Source organism: Oncorhynchus gorbuscha, linkage group LG25 (genome assembly GCF_021184085.1).
Source record: "Oncorhynchus gorbuscha isolate QuinsamMale2020 ecotype Even-year linkage group LG25, OgorEven_v1.0, whole genome shotgun sequence".
Classification (NCBI taxonomy): Eukaryota; Metazoa; Chordata; class Actinopteri; order Salmoniformes; family Salmonidae; genus Oncorhynchus; species Oncorhynchus gorbuscha.
The window spans coordinates 37,043,223-37,059,322 of NC_060197.1; the positions used below are offsets into that span (position 1 = coordinate 37,043,223).

Genomic DNA, 16,100 nt, shown 5'->3' on the forward strand with positions numbered 1-16,100 from the left:
GCTACAATGTAAATATGGTTGTAGTTCTATAAATATTCAATAAAATGTAATGTGGTTGGTCAATTACATAATTAATATACATTAATAAGCAGAGATTAACCAATGGCTATAGAGATACGATGGCGTTGGAAAAACCCGCCTTATTTCCGATGTTTGCCGAACTTCACCGATTCTTATTTTTCCTCTCTAAGCTATTATTTTTTTTAAATCCGTGTTGTCTCGTTGGTCTCGCTCTGGATCGGCTACAACTCTTGGAAAAGAAGCTCGTTCACGAGGCCTACCTCGACCTTTCGGAAAATCAAAGACGTATTTAAAGTGGTTTTTCGCTTAGTATTATTATTTTGAAACCAGTTAAAACGAGTTATTTTTCTTATGTTTTTTAAGAAGATGTCGAAGTTACTATTACTTTACAACAACATTTTGTTTTTTTACGGGACTACGCGAGAATCCTCGGTCTCAAGTGGAAACCATGCCGGCGTGGTCAGTGTTATTTGAAGTACTCCAACTGGGAAAATCCGACAAAAGCCTGCGATGTTTAATACAATAACGGTGAAAGACGTTACCGTAATTTATAACGGGAAAGCTTGAAATACTAGTTTTTAAAGAGTACATTTCGCTAATGTTATGTACATTGTTATTTATATTCTGAAATAGGGACGCGATTGGAAGGCCACGTCTAAAACGAAATGACCCAGCTTGGCTTTGGCGGTAACTGTCTCTAGACGGCAAACCAAAGTCTATGTAAAATCAGATTTCCACATAGTAGTACTATAATATTTGGTGCCGCAGAAAACAAGAGTTTGTTCCAATTAGGCACCACACCTGACCAACTAATTGGTAATTTCACTCCAGGACCCGGGTTGCCAACCCAACTAGTTATCCAACGTCGGTACCCCTTTGTAGACACTGTTAAAACCCGCGATTCAACGATGGAAAATTAGCAACACATGTTTTATACTATTTTAGCCCTGGTTTTGTTTAAATATCACCGAGTACAATAGACTCATTGGCTTGCTAGTTAGTTTCATTTTTTTTAAATAGGAAAACATCTAGCTAATATAGCTAGATAGTTACAAGAAAAATGGCATCCGGAGCGACCAGGTAACGTTAACTCGCCAACCCCTGTTGGTCAGATGTATAAATATGTTAGCTAAGTCTGTAATATTCATAGAAAAAAGGTGGGCACTGAGTAAAAAAAAAAAAGTTTTGATATAGTTACGATAGTTGGCTATCGAATTGCTTAAGTTATTTGTATAGGTGTTGCGTAATCTTGCTAGTTAGCAGAGTTGGCATGCTGACTTTAATCTACACAACAACATGGTCAAAAACACTGCTGCTTGTCTGTCTCTCGGACGGATAACTAGCAGCTCATGACATTCTCTGGTCGTCTTGTTGTTTTTTCTTTTTCAATATCGTTGCTATACATTTGTTTTGGTTGATACTTGAATGTTAATTCATGTTTTTTTTTTTGTTGGGACTATTTTGTTTCAATTGCTAGCTACTACCAACTAATTTAACGTTGTACATTTTAACGTTGAAACCTCGTCTCAACATGGCGGTGTTGTGGCTTGTGCTTCTTGTTGGCAAGAAAAATGGAGTCCTGTTAGCTACCAGAGAAACTGAAAGTTAGCGTTCAAGCAGACCTGTTGTTTGATATACTTTTAAATAGATGTGTTGTATAACGTTGACAGCTTACATATTCAGGTACCATCTAAATTGAGTTCAGGGATTGTACTAACTAGGTAGCGAGCTATTTCTCCGTTTCACGAATTTCCTGTGTCACTAGGTACCAGAAGTGTTTTCACCATGGAAGGACCTGGTTGTTGCCACTGACTGGCTCAGGAGTGGACCAGCCACTGTAGACATTGTTCACAAAACTCTTGCTACAGAACATTACCACAAGACCAAGAGGTCTTCAACTAAAAATGTACACCTAAAAGCTGATGTAACATATTGTAGAATGTTGTCCCCCTTAACAACTTTTTTGTTTGTTCTTGCATGAGTGTGTAGCCAGGAGGACTTTTTAAAGACTAGAGCAAGTAGGTTTAACAGGGAAGTTGTTAGATATATGATCACATTGATTGCACTGCATCGGTTGATTTTTAAACGGCATGTCCATAAACCAATCAGTTTGCATTACCGATTTGCAAATACTTTTCTTAGTGGCTAGGCTCTTCTGTATGCTGCTCCTTTTTAGAATGGTAGTTGCAAATGTACACCCCTGATTGTTGAGTGATTTTAAATTAAAGGATTGTAGTAACTGTATTTTGTTTAAAGTAATAAAGAAATCAAAGTTACTTATTGACTCTGTTTATGTGTTTGGGAATTGAAGGGTGTTTCACTGTTGACAGCATGAACATGCCACTTTGCTCTCATTTATTTGGCAGACTCTGTATATGACAGTTGTCAAGTTCCCACCCTCAAGCTGTTATAGTAGTCAGATCAGCTGTATCCTTATTTCCAAGTGCTTTGATTTTAAAAATTTGTAAAAAAAATGTACAGCCTGAATTAAAAATATATTTTAAATGTTTTTTTTTTCTCTTACACACTACCCCATAATGACATGTTTTTAGAAATGTTTGCTATTTTATTACAATTGAAATGCATCTCATTTACATAAGTATTCACACCCCTGCGTCCGCTGTGAGTCTTTCTGGGTAAGCTTTCCACACCTGGATTGTGCAACATTTTCCTATTTCATTTTTTTCCCAAATTCTTCATGCTCTGCCAAATTGGTTGATGATCATTGCTAGAAACCCTTTTTCAGGTCTTGCCATAGATTTTCAAATAGATTTGTCAAAACTAACTCGGCCACTGGAACATAACCTGTCTTCTTGATAAGCAACTCCGGTGCATATTTGGCCTTGTGTTTTAGGTTATTGTCCTGCTGAAAGGTTGAGGATTTTGCCTGTGCTTAGCACCATTCTGTTTCTTTTTTTGAATCCTGAAAAAATCCCCAGCCCTTTCCATTACAAGCATACCCATACTATGTGGCCACCATTATGCTTGAAGCTATGGAGAGTGGTACTCACTAATGTGTTGTATTGGATTTGACACATATTTTGCCGTATTACTTTATTGCCTTGTTGCAAACAGGATGCATGTTTTATTCTGTACAGGCTTCCTTTTCACTCTGTCAATTAGGTTAGTATTGTGGAGCCCCTACAGTGTTGATGCATCCTCAGTTTTCTCCTATCACAGCCATTAAACTCTATCTGTTTTAAAGGCACAATAGCTCTCATGGTGAAATTCCTGAGCGGTTTCCTTCCTCTCCGAGTTAGGAAGGACGCCTGTATCTTTGTAGTGACTGGCTGTATTAATGCACCATCAGAAGGGTAATGAACAACTTCACCATGCTCAAAGGGATATTCAATGTCTGCTTTTGCTCTGGTCTTTGTGGAATGTGTGGGGTACAGAGATGAGGTAGTAGTCATGTTAAACACTGATTGTACACTGAGTCCATGCAACTTACTTTGTGACTTAAGTACATCTTTACTCCAGAATGTTCCATAACGAAGGGGTTGAATACTCATTTTTATTTAATGAGTAAAAATGTTGATAAAACATAATTCCACTTTGACGTTATGGGGTATTGTATGTAAGCCAGTGACATCTCTAATTAATTCTAAATTTATGCTGTAACAACATGTGGGAAAAAGTAAAGGGTGAATACTTTCTGAAGGCCTGTAAAAGGATACCACTGTGCTGTTATACAAACAAACCATTATCAGTCTTTTGGCTCCCCCTTATGGTCTATGATGCCAATGGCATGCTTGGTAATGAAATTGCGCAACAACAGTTCATATGCGGAAATGTCCCCTGCCTTGCTCTCAGCCTCCTACTGGTGCTGCCTACATTTAAAACAGGTAACCTGGTCCAATATACTGTATTATGCCAACAGCTTAGTATATGTATATAATGCTTATTCAAAACAGGTAACCTGGTCCAAAATACTCTGTTGATTCATTAGCACCACCCCTCTTGCATGGTCCTAAAGTTGTCAATGGATTCTAATTTCTTAGGCCTATATCATATGACAATCTTAGTTTACATTTTATGTTGAGCTACATAGACCCAGATTATGGACCTTATCACTCAGGCACTTTGAGTTGTAAATTGTGACTTATTTTCCTAGAGAGGGTGACTAATCTACCATGTGAATACTGATCTGTGAGTATGTCATTTGTGGGTGTGTGTAACACTTTAAATTTGAGACTAGTGTCCTCAGTGGGATGGGTGACGTACATGAGTGTGCTTGTTTTTGTGTGTTATATTCATTGAAGGGATTAAAATGATCCTTGTCCAGAAGGAGTTCTCGTTTTCAGTGTTTGCCTGGCAGTGTGCGAGCCAGCGACAGCTGGGTGAGTAAGCGAGGGAGTCCTCTGTAGCACAGTGAGGAAGGGAGGGACGTTCAGAGATGGGGAGGGACCCAGGAACAGCAGGGGAGGAGATAAGTGACTCCATTTTGACTCTGAGATTCTGGACCCCTGTTTAAACGTCTCCGACGGAAGGTAGGCTAAGAGCCGGAGGAAATAGTGGGGAGGGAGTGTTAGATTATGTAGCTTTTTATGCCTGCCTTTACCACCGATGTCCCAGGTACACACGCACCTGTAGTGCAGGCCTATTACTAACTATTGGGCTTGGTTTACTATGTGTGTGTATTCTTGTCTTTGTCTGCCACACTTTAAAGGTACGCATAAAGCGTCTTAACTAAACACATGAGATGACACTATGTAATACCATAGGTAAATGTGGTTCTATCATACTCACATTTACATTACATTACATTTAAGTCATTTAGCAGACGCTCTTATCCAGAGCGACTTACAAATTGGTGCGTTCACCTTATGACATCCAGTGGAGCAGCCACTTTACAATAGTGCATCTAAATCTTTTAAGGGGGGGGGGTGAGAAGGATTACTTTATCCTATCCTAGGTATTCCTTAAAGAGGTGGGGTTTCAGGTGTCTCCGGAAGGTGGTGATTGACTCCGCTGTCCTGGCGTCGTGAGGGAGTTTGTTCCGCCATTGGGGGGCCAGAGCAGCGAACAGTTTTGACTGGGCTGAGCGGGAACTGTACTTCCTCAGTGGTAGGGAGGCGAGCAGGCCAGAGGTGGATGAACGCAGTGCCCTTGTTTGGGTGTAGGGCCTGATCAGAGCCTGGAGGTACTGAGGTGCCGTTCCCCTCACAGCTCCGTAGGCAAGCACCATGGTCTTGTAGCGGATGCGAGCTTCAACTGGAAGCCAGTGGAGAGAGCACTTGATTTAGAAATGGTCAGCCCTGTTACATGTGCCTGATGATTTCTCAGCCAGGTTTGCCATCAGTAGGCCACCTGACCGGGTCACAACATGGGACTGCGGTTTCTTAATCAATTGTGAATTCCTTCCATTCAGGACACGTTGCTGTGCAAATCACTTCTGAAGGCGCCTTGTGGAAATCCAGTATCCGCAATTATTGAATTACACCCTGTGTCTAATCACATGATCAAAAGAGAAATGTATGTTTGGATTCAGCCCATTCTGATAATATTAGTATCTAACAGATTAATTGGTCAAGCATAAATGTTTAGCTTCCAACTCCATAAAAACAAATTACGTTTCAGTTTATATACACTGGCCTGCTGTTTTGTAATAAAATGGATCATGACATTTAGTAAGAGGCACGCTCTTGCTTGTTTAACAAATCTAAACGGAACAAGCGAGCTGTTCTCTTGAAAGGCATCCCAGACCTTCACAGGGAGCCCAGGGAATGTCCTGTTTACTGTTTGTGTTGATGATGTCACCGAGTTGCTCTCTTTTAGACCTCCCTAATCATCCACCCATCAGATCCAACCTTAATGTCTCACGTAGGCATTTTTTATTGTCATTCTTGCGTCTTCTGACAAACATGATAGTAATTTAAGATGCTTTGATATTGAAGGATCCAAGTCTGAGGGAACACTTTGTCTTCTTGCAGGAGGCACGGAGTGCTTTTGGAGGAGATTCACACACGTGATGTTCCATTGTGTGAAGGCTTTTAGAGCCTCTTTCTTTTCCGGAACTATCTGAGGTGCTAAATTAATTGCACTTGATCCCACCTCCCGTCACAATCGGTTTAGTGTTAATCTGGGCTCCGTGCGGTGCGACAAAGTCTGGCACAAGCAGCACGGTTGAGTCCTCCTATCCCCCAGAGGACTGCCCCTGACTCCGGCCATCTCCCCTTCCCTCTCTTGGTCTGTCTATCCTTCACGCCCTGCCCTTTCCCTAATTCTATTTACCTCTCCCCTTTTTTGCTGCCTCGCTCACACCCGCACCGCCTCCCCTGTCCTTTATTCTCTCTTCTTCTCCCTCTCTCTTATGTTCTTCCTCCCTCTGTCACTCTCTCCCATATCACCTCGCTCACACCCGAACTGCCTCCCCTGTCCTTTATTCTCTCTTCTTCTCCCTCTCTCTTATGTTCTTCCTCCCTCTGTCACTCTCTCCCATATCACCTCGCTCACACCCGCACCGCCTCCCCTGTCCTTTATTCTCTCTTCTTCTCCCTCTCTCTTATGTTCTTCCTCCCTCTGTCACTCTCTCCCATATCACCTCGCTCACACCCGCACCGCCTCCCCTGTCCTTTATTCTCTCTTCTTCTCCCTCTCTCTTATGTTCTTCCTCCCTCTGTCACTCTCTCCCATACCACCTCGCTTCACCCATATTCTCTCTCCATCTCTTCTCTTCCTCCCCCTCCCTCTCTCATACTGAGCTGTAGAGACTACCAGATGCTGGCTGCACGGACTCTCCCCTTGCCCAACCACTGTTTTCTCTCTCTCTTTGTTTTTTTTGCTCTGCCTCTTATGTTTTCTCTGGCTTGGTGCCACCGCCTCTGACCATCTGCCTCTTTCTTTCTCGCTCTCTTTCTCCCGATGTCAACGGTATTATCATAGTGTTTGTCCTTTTTTTATCACTGGGGAATGATTTGATTTTGTCGCTCTCCCTCACACTCCCTTTCTCTTTCTTTTGCTGTTCTTCACATCCATTCTCTTTTCTCGGTGTCAAATTGAGGTGTGCCTGCTATTTAAAGAGGCATTGCGGAAGAGCTGGGGTGTTGACAGCGCTCTGAAAAAGTATGCCGTTTTAGGAACAGGAAGTATCATAAACCCGGATTGCAGCACTAAAGGCCCGCCACACAGTCAACGCACAGCTACTTCCTACTCGCCGCTGAACACCAGCAAAACAACCCTCCTCTCCTGATTATATGAGAATTATGCCCCACTCCTCCCTCACCAATACCCAGGCCCCACTGCCCCCACCCTCCCAGCTCTCCTGAATCGAGCACATATAACAGGCTCTTCACTCCTCCACCAAGTTCTCTACACTCTCTCTCTTGTGTACACTCTCCTTCTCCCTCTCTTTGCCAGTACAGCATGCCTGAGTAGCTGCCTGGAGATGAAGAAGCTAATTAATTTGATTTAGCCGTTCTTTCCCTGGCAGTGGAAAATTCACCCCCCTTCTCCCTCCTCCTCCTCCTCAACACCACCACCACCACAAACCATATCAGTCACCCCTCCCAGATGATTTTCCACCAATCTTTTCCAGCCTCTTTTAGAGGTGTTTCCTTTCCCCTTCTCCTCCTCTCCTTTCCTTTCCTTTCACTCCTCTCCTTTCCTTTCACTCTTCTCCATTCCTTTCCCCTTCTCCTCCTTTCCTTTCCTTTCACTCTTCTCTGTTCCTTTCCCCTTCTCTTCCTCATTTCCTTTCCCCTTGTCTTCCTATCCTTTCCCCTTCTCCTCCTCTCCTTTCCTTTCCTCCTCTCCTTTCCTTTCCTTTCCTTTCACTCCTTTCCTTTCCTTTCACTCTTCCCTGTTCCTTTCCCCTTCTCCTCCTTTCCTTTCCTTTCACTCTTCCCTGTTCCTTTCCCCTTCTCCTCCTTTCCTTTCCTTTCACTCTTCTCCGTTCCTTTCCACTTCTCTTCCTCTCATTTCCTATCCTTCCCCCTTCTCCTCCTCTCCTTTCCTTTCCCCTCGAAGCAACCATGTGTTTTAGGTTTGCTCTTGGTTGTATATTAAATCAGATCAATATCCACCAGTCACCTCCATATTAAACTAAATCAATGTCCACTACTCACCTCCGTACTAAACTAAACTGAATCACTATCCACTAGGTTCCCCCATATTAAAATAATATGAATCACTATCTATTAGTCACCTCCATATTAAACTAAACTAAATCACTATCATCTAGTCATCTCCCTATTACACTAAATCACTATCAACTAGTCACTTCCATATTAAAATAATCTGAATCACTATCTATTAGTCACCTCCGTACTAAACTAAACTGAATCAGTATCTATTAGTCACCTCCGTACTAAACTAAACTGAATCAGTATCTATTAGTCACCACCATATTAAACTAAATCGCTGTCCACTGGTCACCTCTGTACTAAACTAAACTGAATCAGTATCAGCTAGTCACCTTTATATTAAAATAATCTTAATCACTATAAGTCACCTCCATATTAAAATAAATCACTGTCCACTAGTCGCCTATGTATTAATCTAAACTAAATCCCTATGCACTAGTCACCTTTGTATTAAACTAAACTAAATTACTATCCACTAGTCACCTCCTTATTAAACTAAATCCCTATCCACTATTCACCTCTGTATTAAACTAAATCCCTATCCACTATTCACCTCTGTATTAAACTAAACTAAATTACTATCCACTATTCACCCCTGTCTTAAACTAAACTATATTACTATCCACTATTCACCTCTGTATTAAACTAAACTAAATCACTATCCACTAGTCACCCCTGTCTTAAACTAAATCACTATCCACTAGTCACCTCTGTATTAAACTAAACTAAATTACTATCCACTATTCACCCCTGTCTTAAACTAAATCACTATCCACTAGTCACCTCTGTATTAAACTAAACTAAATTACTATCCACTATTCACCCCTGTCTTAAACTAAATCACTATCCACTAGTCACCCCTGTCTTAAACTAAATCACTATCCACTAGTCACCTCTGTATTAAACTAAACTAAATTACTATCCACTATTCACCCCTGTCTTAAACTAAATCACTATCCACTAGTCACCCCTGTCTTAAACTAAATCACTATCCACTAGTCACCCCTGTCTTAAACTAAATCACTATCCACTAGTCACCCCTGTCTTAAACTAAATCACTATCCACTAGTCACCCCTGTCTTAAACTAAATCACTATCCACTATTCACCCCTGTCTTAAACTAAATCACTATCCACTAGTCACCCCTGTCTTAAACTAAATCACTATCCACTAGTCACCCCTGTCTTAAACTAAATCACTATCCACTATTCACCCCTGTCTTAAACTAAATCACTATCCACTAGTCACCCCTGTCTTAAACTAAATCACTATCCACTAGTCACCCCTGTCTTAAACTAAATCACTATCCACTAGTCACCCCTGTCTTAAACTAAATCACTATCCACTATTCACCCCTGTCTTAAACTAAATCACTATCCACTAGTCACCTCTGTATTAAACTAAACTAAATTACTATCCACTATTCACCCCTGTCTTAAACTAAATCACTATCCACTAGTTTACATTTACATTACATTTAAGTCATTTAGCAGACGCTCTTATCCAGAGCGACTTACAAATTGGTGCATTCACCTTATGACATCCAGTGGGACAGTCACTTAACAATAGTGCATCTAAAACTTAGGGGGTGGGGTGAGAGGGATTACTTAACCTATCCTAGGTATTCCTTAAAGAGGTGGGGTTTCAGGTGTCTCCGGAAGGTGGTGATTGACTCCGCTGTCCTGGCGTCGTGAGGGAGTTTGTTCCACCATTGGGGGGCCAGGGCAGCGAACAGTTTTGACTGGGCTGAGCGGGAGCTGTACTTCCTCAGTGGTAGGGAGGCGAGCAGGCCAGAGGTGGATGAACGCAGTGCCCTTGTTTGGGTGTAGGGCCTGATCAGAGCCTGGAGGTACTGAGGTGCCGTTCCCCTCACAGCTCCGTAGGCAAGCACCATGGTCTTGTAGCGGATGCGAGCTTCAACTGGAAGCCAGTGGAGAGAACGGAGGAGCGGGGTGACGTGAGAGAACTTGGGAAGGTTGAACACCAGACGGGCTGCAGCGTTCTGGATGAGTTGAAGGGGTTTAATGGCACAGGCAGGGAGCCCAGCCAACAGCGAGTTGCAGTAATCCAGACGGGAGATGACAAGTGCCTGGATTAGGACCTGCGCCGCTTCCTGTGTGAGGCAGGGTCGTACTCTGCGGATGTTGTAGAGCATGAACCTACAGGAACGGGCCACCGCCTTGATGTTAGTTGAGAACGACAGGGTGTTGTCCAGGATCACGCCAAGGTTCTTGGCGCTCTGGGAGGAGGACACAATGGAGTTGTCGACCGTGATGGCGAGATCATGGAACGGGCAGTCCTTCCCCGGGAGGAAGAGCAGCTCCGTCTTGCCGAGGTTCAGCTTGAGGTGGTGATCCGTCATCCACACTGATATGTCTGCCAGACATGCAGAGATGCGATTCGCCACCTGGTCATCAGAAGGGGGAAAGGAGAAGATTAATTGTGTGTCGTCTGCATAGCAATGATAAGAGAGACCATGTGAGGTTATGACAGAGCCAAGTGACTTGGTGTATAGCGAGAATAGGAGAGGGCCAAGAACAGAGCCCTGGGGGACACCAGTGGTGAGAGCGCGTGGTGAGGAGACAGATTCTCGCCACGCCACCTGGTAGGAGCGACCTGTCAGGTAGGACGCAATCCAAGCGTGGGCCGCGCCGGAGATGCCCAACTCGGAGAGGGTGGAGAGGAGGATCTGATGGTTCACAGTATCGAAGGCAGCCGATAGATCTAGAAGGATGAGAGCAGAGGAGAGAGAGTTAGCTTTAGCAGTGCGGAGCACCTCCGTGATACAGAGGAGAGCAGTCTCAGTTGAATGACTAGTCTTGAAACCTGACTGATTTGGATCAAGAAGGTCATTCAGAGAGAGATAGCGGGAGAGCTGGCCAAGGACGGCACGTTCAAGAGTTTTGGAGAGAAAAGAAAGAAGGGATACTGGTCTGTAATTGTTGACATCGGAGGGATCGAGTGTAGGTTTTTTCAGAAGGGGTGCAACTCTCGCTCTCTTGAAGACGGAAGGGACGTAGCCAACGGTCAGGGATGAGTTGATGAGCGAGGTGAGGTAAGGGAGAAGGTCTCCGGAAATGGTCTGGAGAAGAGAGGAGGGGATAGGGTCAAGCGGGCAGGTTGTTGGGCGGCCGGCCGTCACAAGACGCGAGATTTCATCTGGAGAGAGAGGGGAGAAAGAGGTCAGAGCACAGGGTAGGGCAGTGTGAGCAGAACCAGCGGTGTCGTTTGACTTAGCAAACGAGGATCGGATGTCGTCGACCTTCTTTTCAAAATGGTTGACGAAGTCATCTGCAGAGAGGGAGGAGGGGGGGGGAGGGGCGGAGGATTCAGGAGGGAGGAGAAGGTGGCAAAGAGCTTCCTAGGGTTAGAGGCAGATGCTTGGAATTTAGCGTGGTAGAAAGTGGCTTTAGCAGCAGAGACAGAGGAGGAAAATGTAGAGAGGAGGGAGTGAAAGGATGCCAGGTCCGCAGGGAGGCGAGTTTTCCTCCATTTCCGCTCGGCTGCCCGGAGCCCTGTTCTGTGAGCTCGCAATGAGTCATCGAGCCACGGAGCGGGAGGGAGGACCGAGCCGGCCTGGAGGATAGGGGACATAGAGAGTCAAGGGATGCAGAGAGGGAGGAGAGGAGGGGTTGAGGAGGCAGAATCAGGAGATAGGTGGGAGAAGGTTTGAGCGGAGGGAAGAGATGATAGGATGGAAGAGGAGAGAGTAGCGGGGGGAGAGAGAGCGAAGGTTGGGACGGCGCGATACCATCCGAGTAGGGGCAGTGTGGGAGGTGTTGGATGAGAGCGAGAGGGAAAAGGATACAAGGCAGTGGTCGGAGACTTGGAGGGGAGTTGCAGTGAGGTTAGTGGAAGAACAGCATCTAGTAAAGATGAGGTTGAGCGTATTGCCTGCCTTGTGAGTAGGGGGGGAAGGAGAGAGGGTGAGGTCAAAAGAGGAGAGGAGTGGAAAGAAGGAGGCAGAGAGGAAAGAGTCAAAGGTAGACGTGGGGAGGTTAAAGTCGCCCAGAACTGTGAGAGGTGAGCCGTCCTCAGGAAAGGAGCTTATCAAGGCATCAAGCTCATTGATGAACTCTCCGAGGGAACCTGGAGGGCGATAAATGATAAGGATGTTAAGCTTGAAAGGGCTAGTAACTGTGACAGCATGGAATTCAAAGGAGGCGATAGACAGATGGGTAAGGGGAGAAAGAGAGAATGACCACTTGGGAGAGATAAGGATCCCGGTGCCACCACCCCGCTGACCAGACGCTCTCGGGGTGTGCGAGAACACGTGGGCGGACGAAGAGAGAGCAGTAGGAGTAGCAGTGTTGTCTGTGGTGATCCATGTTTCCGTCAGTGCCAAGAAGTCGAGGGACTAGTCACCCCTGTCTTAAACTAAATCACTATCCACTAGTCACCTCTGTATTAAACTAAACTAAATTACTATCCACTATTCACCCCTGTCTTAAACTAAATCACTATCCACTAGTCACCTCTGTATTAAACTAAACTAAATTACTATCCACTATTCACCCCTGTCTTAAACTAAATCACTATCCACTAGTCACCCCTGTCTTAAACTAAATCACTATCCACTAGTCACCCCTGTCTTAAACTAAATCACTATCCACTAGTCACCCCTGTCTTAAACTAAATCACTATCCACTAGTCACCCCTGTCTTAAACTAAATCACTATCCACTATTCACCCCTGTCTTAAACTAAATCACTATCCACTAGTCACCCCTGTCTTAAACTAAATCACTATCCACTAGTCACCCCTGTCTTAAACTAAACTAAATTCACTATCCACTAAATTCACCACCTGTCTTAAACTAAATCACTATCCACTAGTCACCCCTGTCTTAAACTAAATCATTAAACTAAACTAAATTACTATCCACTATTCACCCCTGTCTTAAACTAAATCACTATCCACTAGTCACCCCTGTCTTAAACTAAATCACTATCCACTAGTCACCCTGTCTTAAACTAAATCACTATCCACTAGTCACCCCTGTCTTAAACTAAATCACTATCCACTAGTCACCCCTGTCTTAAACTAAATCACTATCCACTAGTCACCCCTGTCTTAAACTAAATCACTATCCACTAGTCACCCCTGTCTTAAACTAAATCACTATCCACTAGTCACCCCTGTCTTAAACTAAATCACTATCCACTAGTCACCCCTGTCTTAAACTAAATCACTATCCACTAGTCACCCCTGTCTTAAACTAAATCACTATCCACTAGTCACCCCTGTCTTAAACTAAATCACTATCCACTAGTCACCCCTGTCTTAAACTAAATCACTATCCACTAGTCACCCCTGTCTTAAACTAAATCACTATCCACTAGTCACCCCTGTCTTAAACTAAATCACTATCCACTAGTCACCCCTGTCTTAAACTAAATCACTATCCACTAGTCACCCCTGTCTTAAACTAAATCACTATCCACTAGTCACCTCTGTCTTAAACTAAATCACTATCCACTAGTCACCTCTGTATTAAACTAAACTAAATTACTCTCCACTATTCACCCCTGTCTTAAACTAAATCACTATCCACTAGTCACCTCTGTATTAAACTAAACTAAATTACTATCCACTATTCACCCCTGTCTTAAACTAAATCACTATCCACTAGTCACCTCTGTATTAAACTAAACTAAATTACTATCCACTATTCACCCCTGTCTTAAACTAAATCACTATCCACTAGTCACCCCTGTCTTAAACTAAATCACTATCCACTAGTCACCTCTGTATTAAACTAAATCACTATCCACTATTCACCCCTGTCTTAAACTAAATCACTATCCACTAGTCACCCCTGTCTTAAACTAAATCACTATCCACTAGTCACCCCTGTCTTAAACTAAATCACTATCCACTAGTCACCCCTGTCTTAAACTAAATCACTATCCACTATTCACCCCTGTCTTAAACTAAATCACTATCCACTATTCACCCCTGTCTTAAACTAAATCACTATCCACTAGTCACCCCTGTCTTAAACTAAATCACTATCCACTATTCACCCCTGTCTTAAACTAAATCACTATCCACTATTCACCCCTGTCTTAAACTAAATCACTATCCACTATTCACCCCTGTCTTAAACTAAATCACTATCCACTAGTCACCGCCGCCCAGTTTGAATTTCCCGTCTTCACAAGGCGCACGTTGTGTGACTCCACACTAGCTGTGGTTGCGCAGACAGAAGGCATGCCACCCTAATCCGCTGTGACATGCTGCATGTTTGATCACGTTGCTGGTTTGGAGCATTTGCCAAATTGATGCAGGTAATCATTTGGCAGACACGATGTGCGCTGTAAATCATGTGCATTTATGCAAGAGTATGTATTTGTGTGTTTGTTGAAGAGTTCCAATATATGTGTGTGTTTTTGCAAATTTGCTTGCATGCAATTCTGTATGTTTGTGGGTGTGCATGTGTTGCCCATGTAAGTATATATGTGTAATTTATTTTCTAATTTAAAAAAATGTCTGCTGGACAGAGTGAATGTTCGCCAACCTAACCCCTTCGTGGGGTGACTCACTTCCTGTTCCCATTTAAGATGACCCCTGACCTTTTAACCTGAGGTAAACTTCTCTGGACTTCCCACTTCAGCAGATTTGTCTCTTTAGGGGTAGTTTTGGTTCTAGTTTTTCTCTAGGCTTCCGCCATGAATTCAAAGCTGCTAGTCAAATACATCGAAATGCAGTAGTTGCCGTCTCTGTATCAGTATCAACCACAGTACTGGCGGTTTCAAGCAGGACTCATGAAAGATACTGTAGAGACCGGATTCTATTGAATACAAAGTCAAGTGCTGTTGGATGTATGATGTCCACTCACTGTTGAAATCAATTGCACTGTTGAAATTATTGAATGCTTTTCAGGTCCCTATTTTTCAGTCGTTCTGTCAAACCTGACAATAACCATGATGCATTTCGAGAAAATATATTCATGTTGTGTTTATAGATTGTAAACTATTAAAATAAATAAATAGTCGCACACTCCATATAGATTTCCCAGCAAAACAGCCAAAAGGTATTTTTTCTTGTACTGTTTTCAACACACTTACTTCAAGACTGCCTTTGTGTAGTTGGGCATGACTTTTTAAAACGATATGAATGGTGAATGGTTTTACAATGAAACTCATTCTAAACTCTTCGACCGAAAGTATCACTCCATAATGGCTCGGGTTTTCCAGCAAGATGGCTGTCTCGGCGCTTCCATCTCTGTGTATTCAGATGTGTGTGTCGCTTTGTAGCACAGCATGAAAAGCCATGATAATGTTTGGGCAAACGGGCATGAATAGGGACGGCTGGACGACGGGCCTCCCTCTGAATACAGAGTTTGTGGCCGGCCGCCACTGCAACAAGACAGGGGAAAAACACTCATGGGACTGGTCAGCCACACTCCAGTAACGTGAGCATGTGTGCACACCCCTCACTATAATTACCGCCAACAGCCGCAATTACCCAACCCCCAAATCACACACACTCACCACTTTATGTGAAAAACGCACACACTGTCACAAGCACACTCATACTCTGTAACCCACCGTCTCTCTCTCTCTCTCTCTCTCTCTCTCTCTCTCTCTCTCTCTCTCTCTCTCTCTCTCTCTCTCTCTCTCCATTGGTGAAAGAGTGTATTGGAGGGGAGAGAAAAGCAACAAAGTTCCTTGAAGAGCTGGAGAGGTTACAGCAGCATCACCCAATCCCAGCACCGTTCCCATGGAGACAAGTGTGCTGGTATACAGTCAGATCCATAATTATTGGCACCCCTGATAAACGGGGCGGCAGGGTAGCCTAGTGGTTAGAGCATTGGAATAGTAACCGAAAGGTTGCAAGTTCAAATCCCCGAGCTGACAAGGTACAAAATCTGTCGTTCTGCCCTTGAACAGGCAGTTAACCCACTGTTCCTAGGCCGTCGTTGAAAATAAGAATTTGTTCTTAACTGACTTGCCTAGTAAAATATAGGTAAAAAAAAAAAACATGAGCAAA

At 43.6% G+C, this 16,100-nt stretch overlaps 1 long non-coding RNA gene across 1 annotated transcript; it reads left to right on the plus strand.

Moving 5' to 3' along the window:
* The first annotated feature begins 40 nt into the window (after positions 1-40).
* LOC124014087 lies at positions 41-2,297 on the plus strand. The gene is made up of 2 exons (XR_006834960.1): positions 41-549; positions 1,787-2,297. It is a non-coding gene; the product is annotated as an uncharacterized LOC124014087 (long non-coding RNA).
* Positions 2,298-16,100: the final 13,803 nt, after the last annotated feature.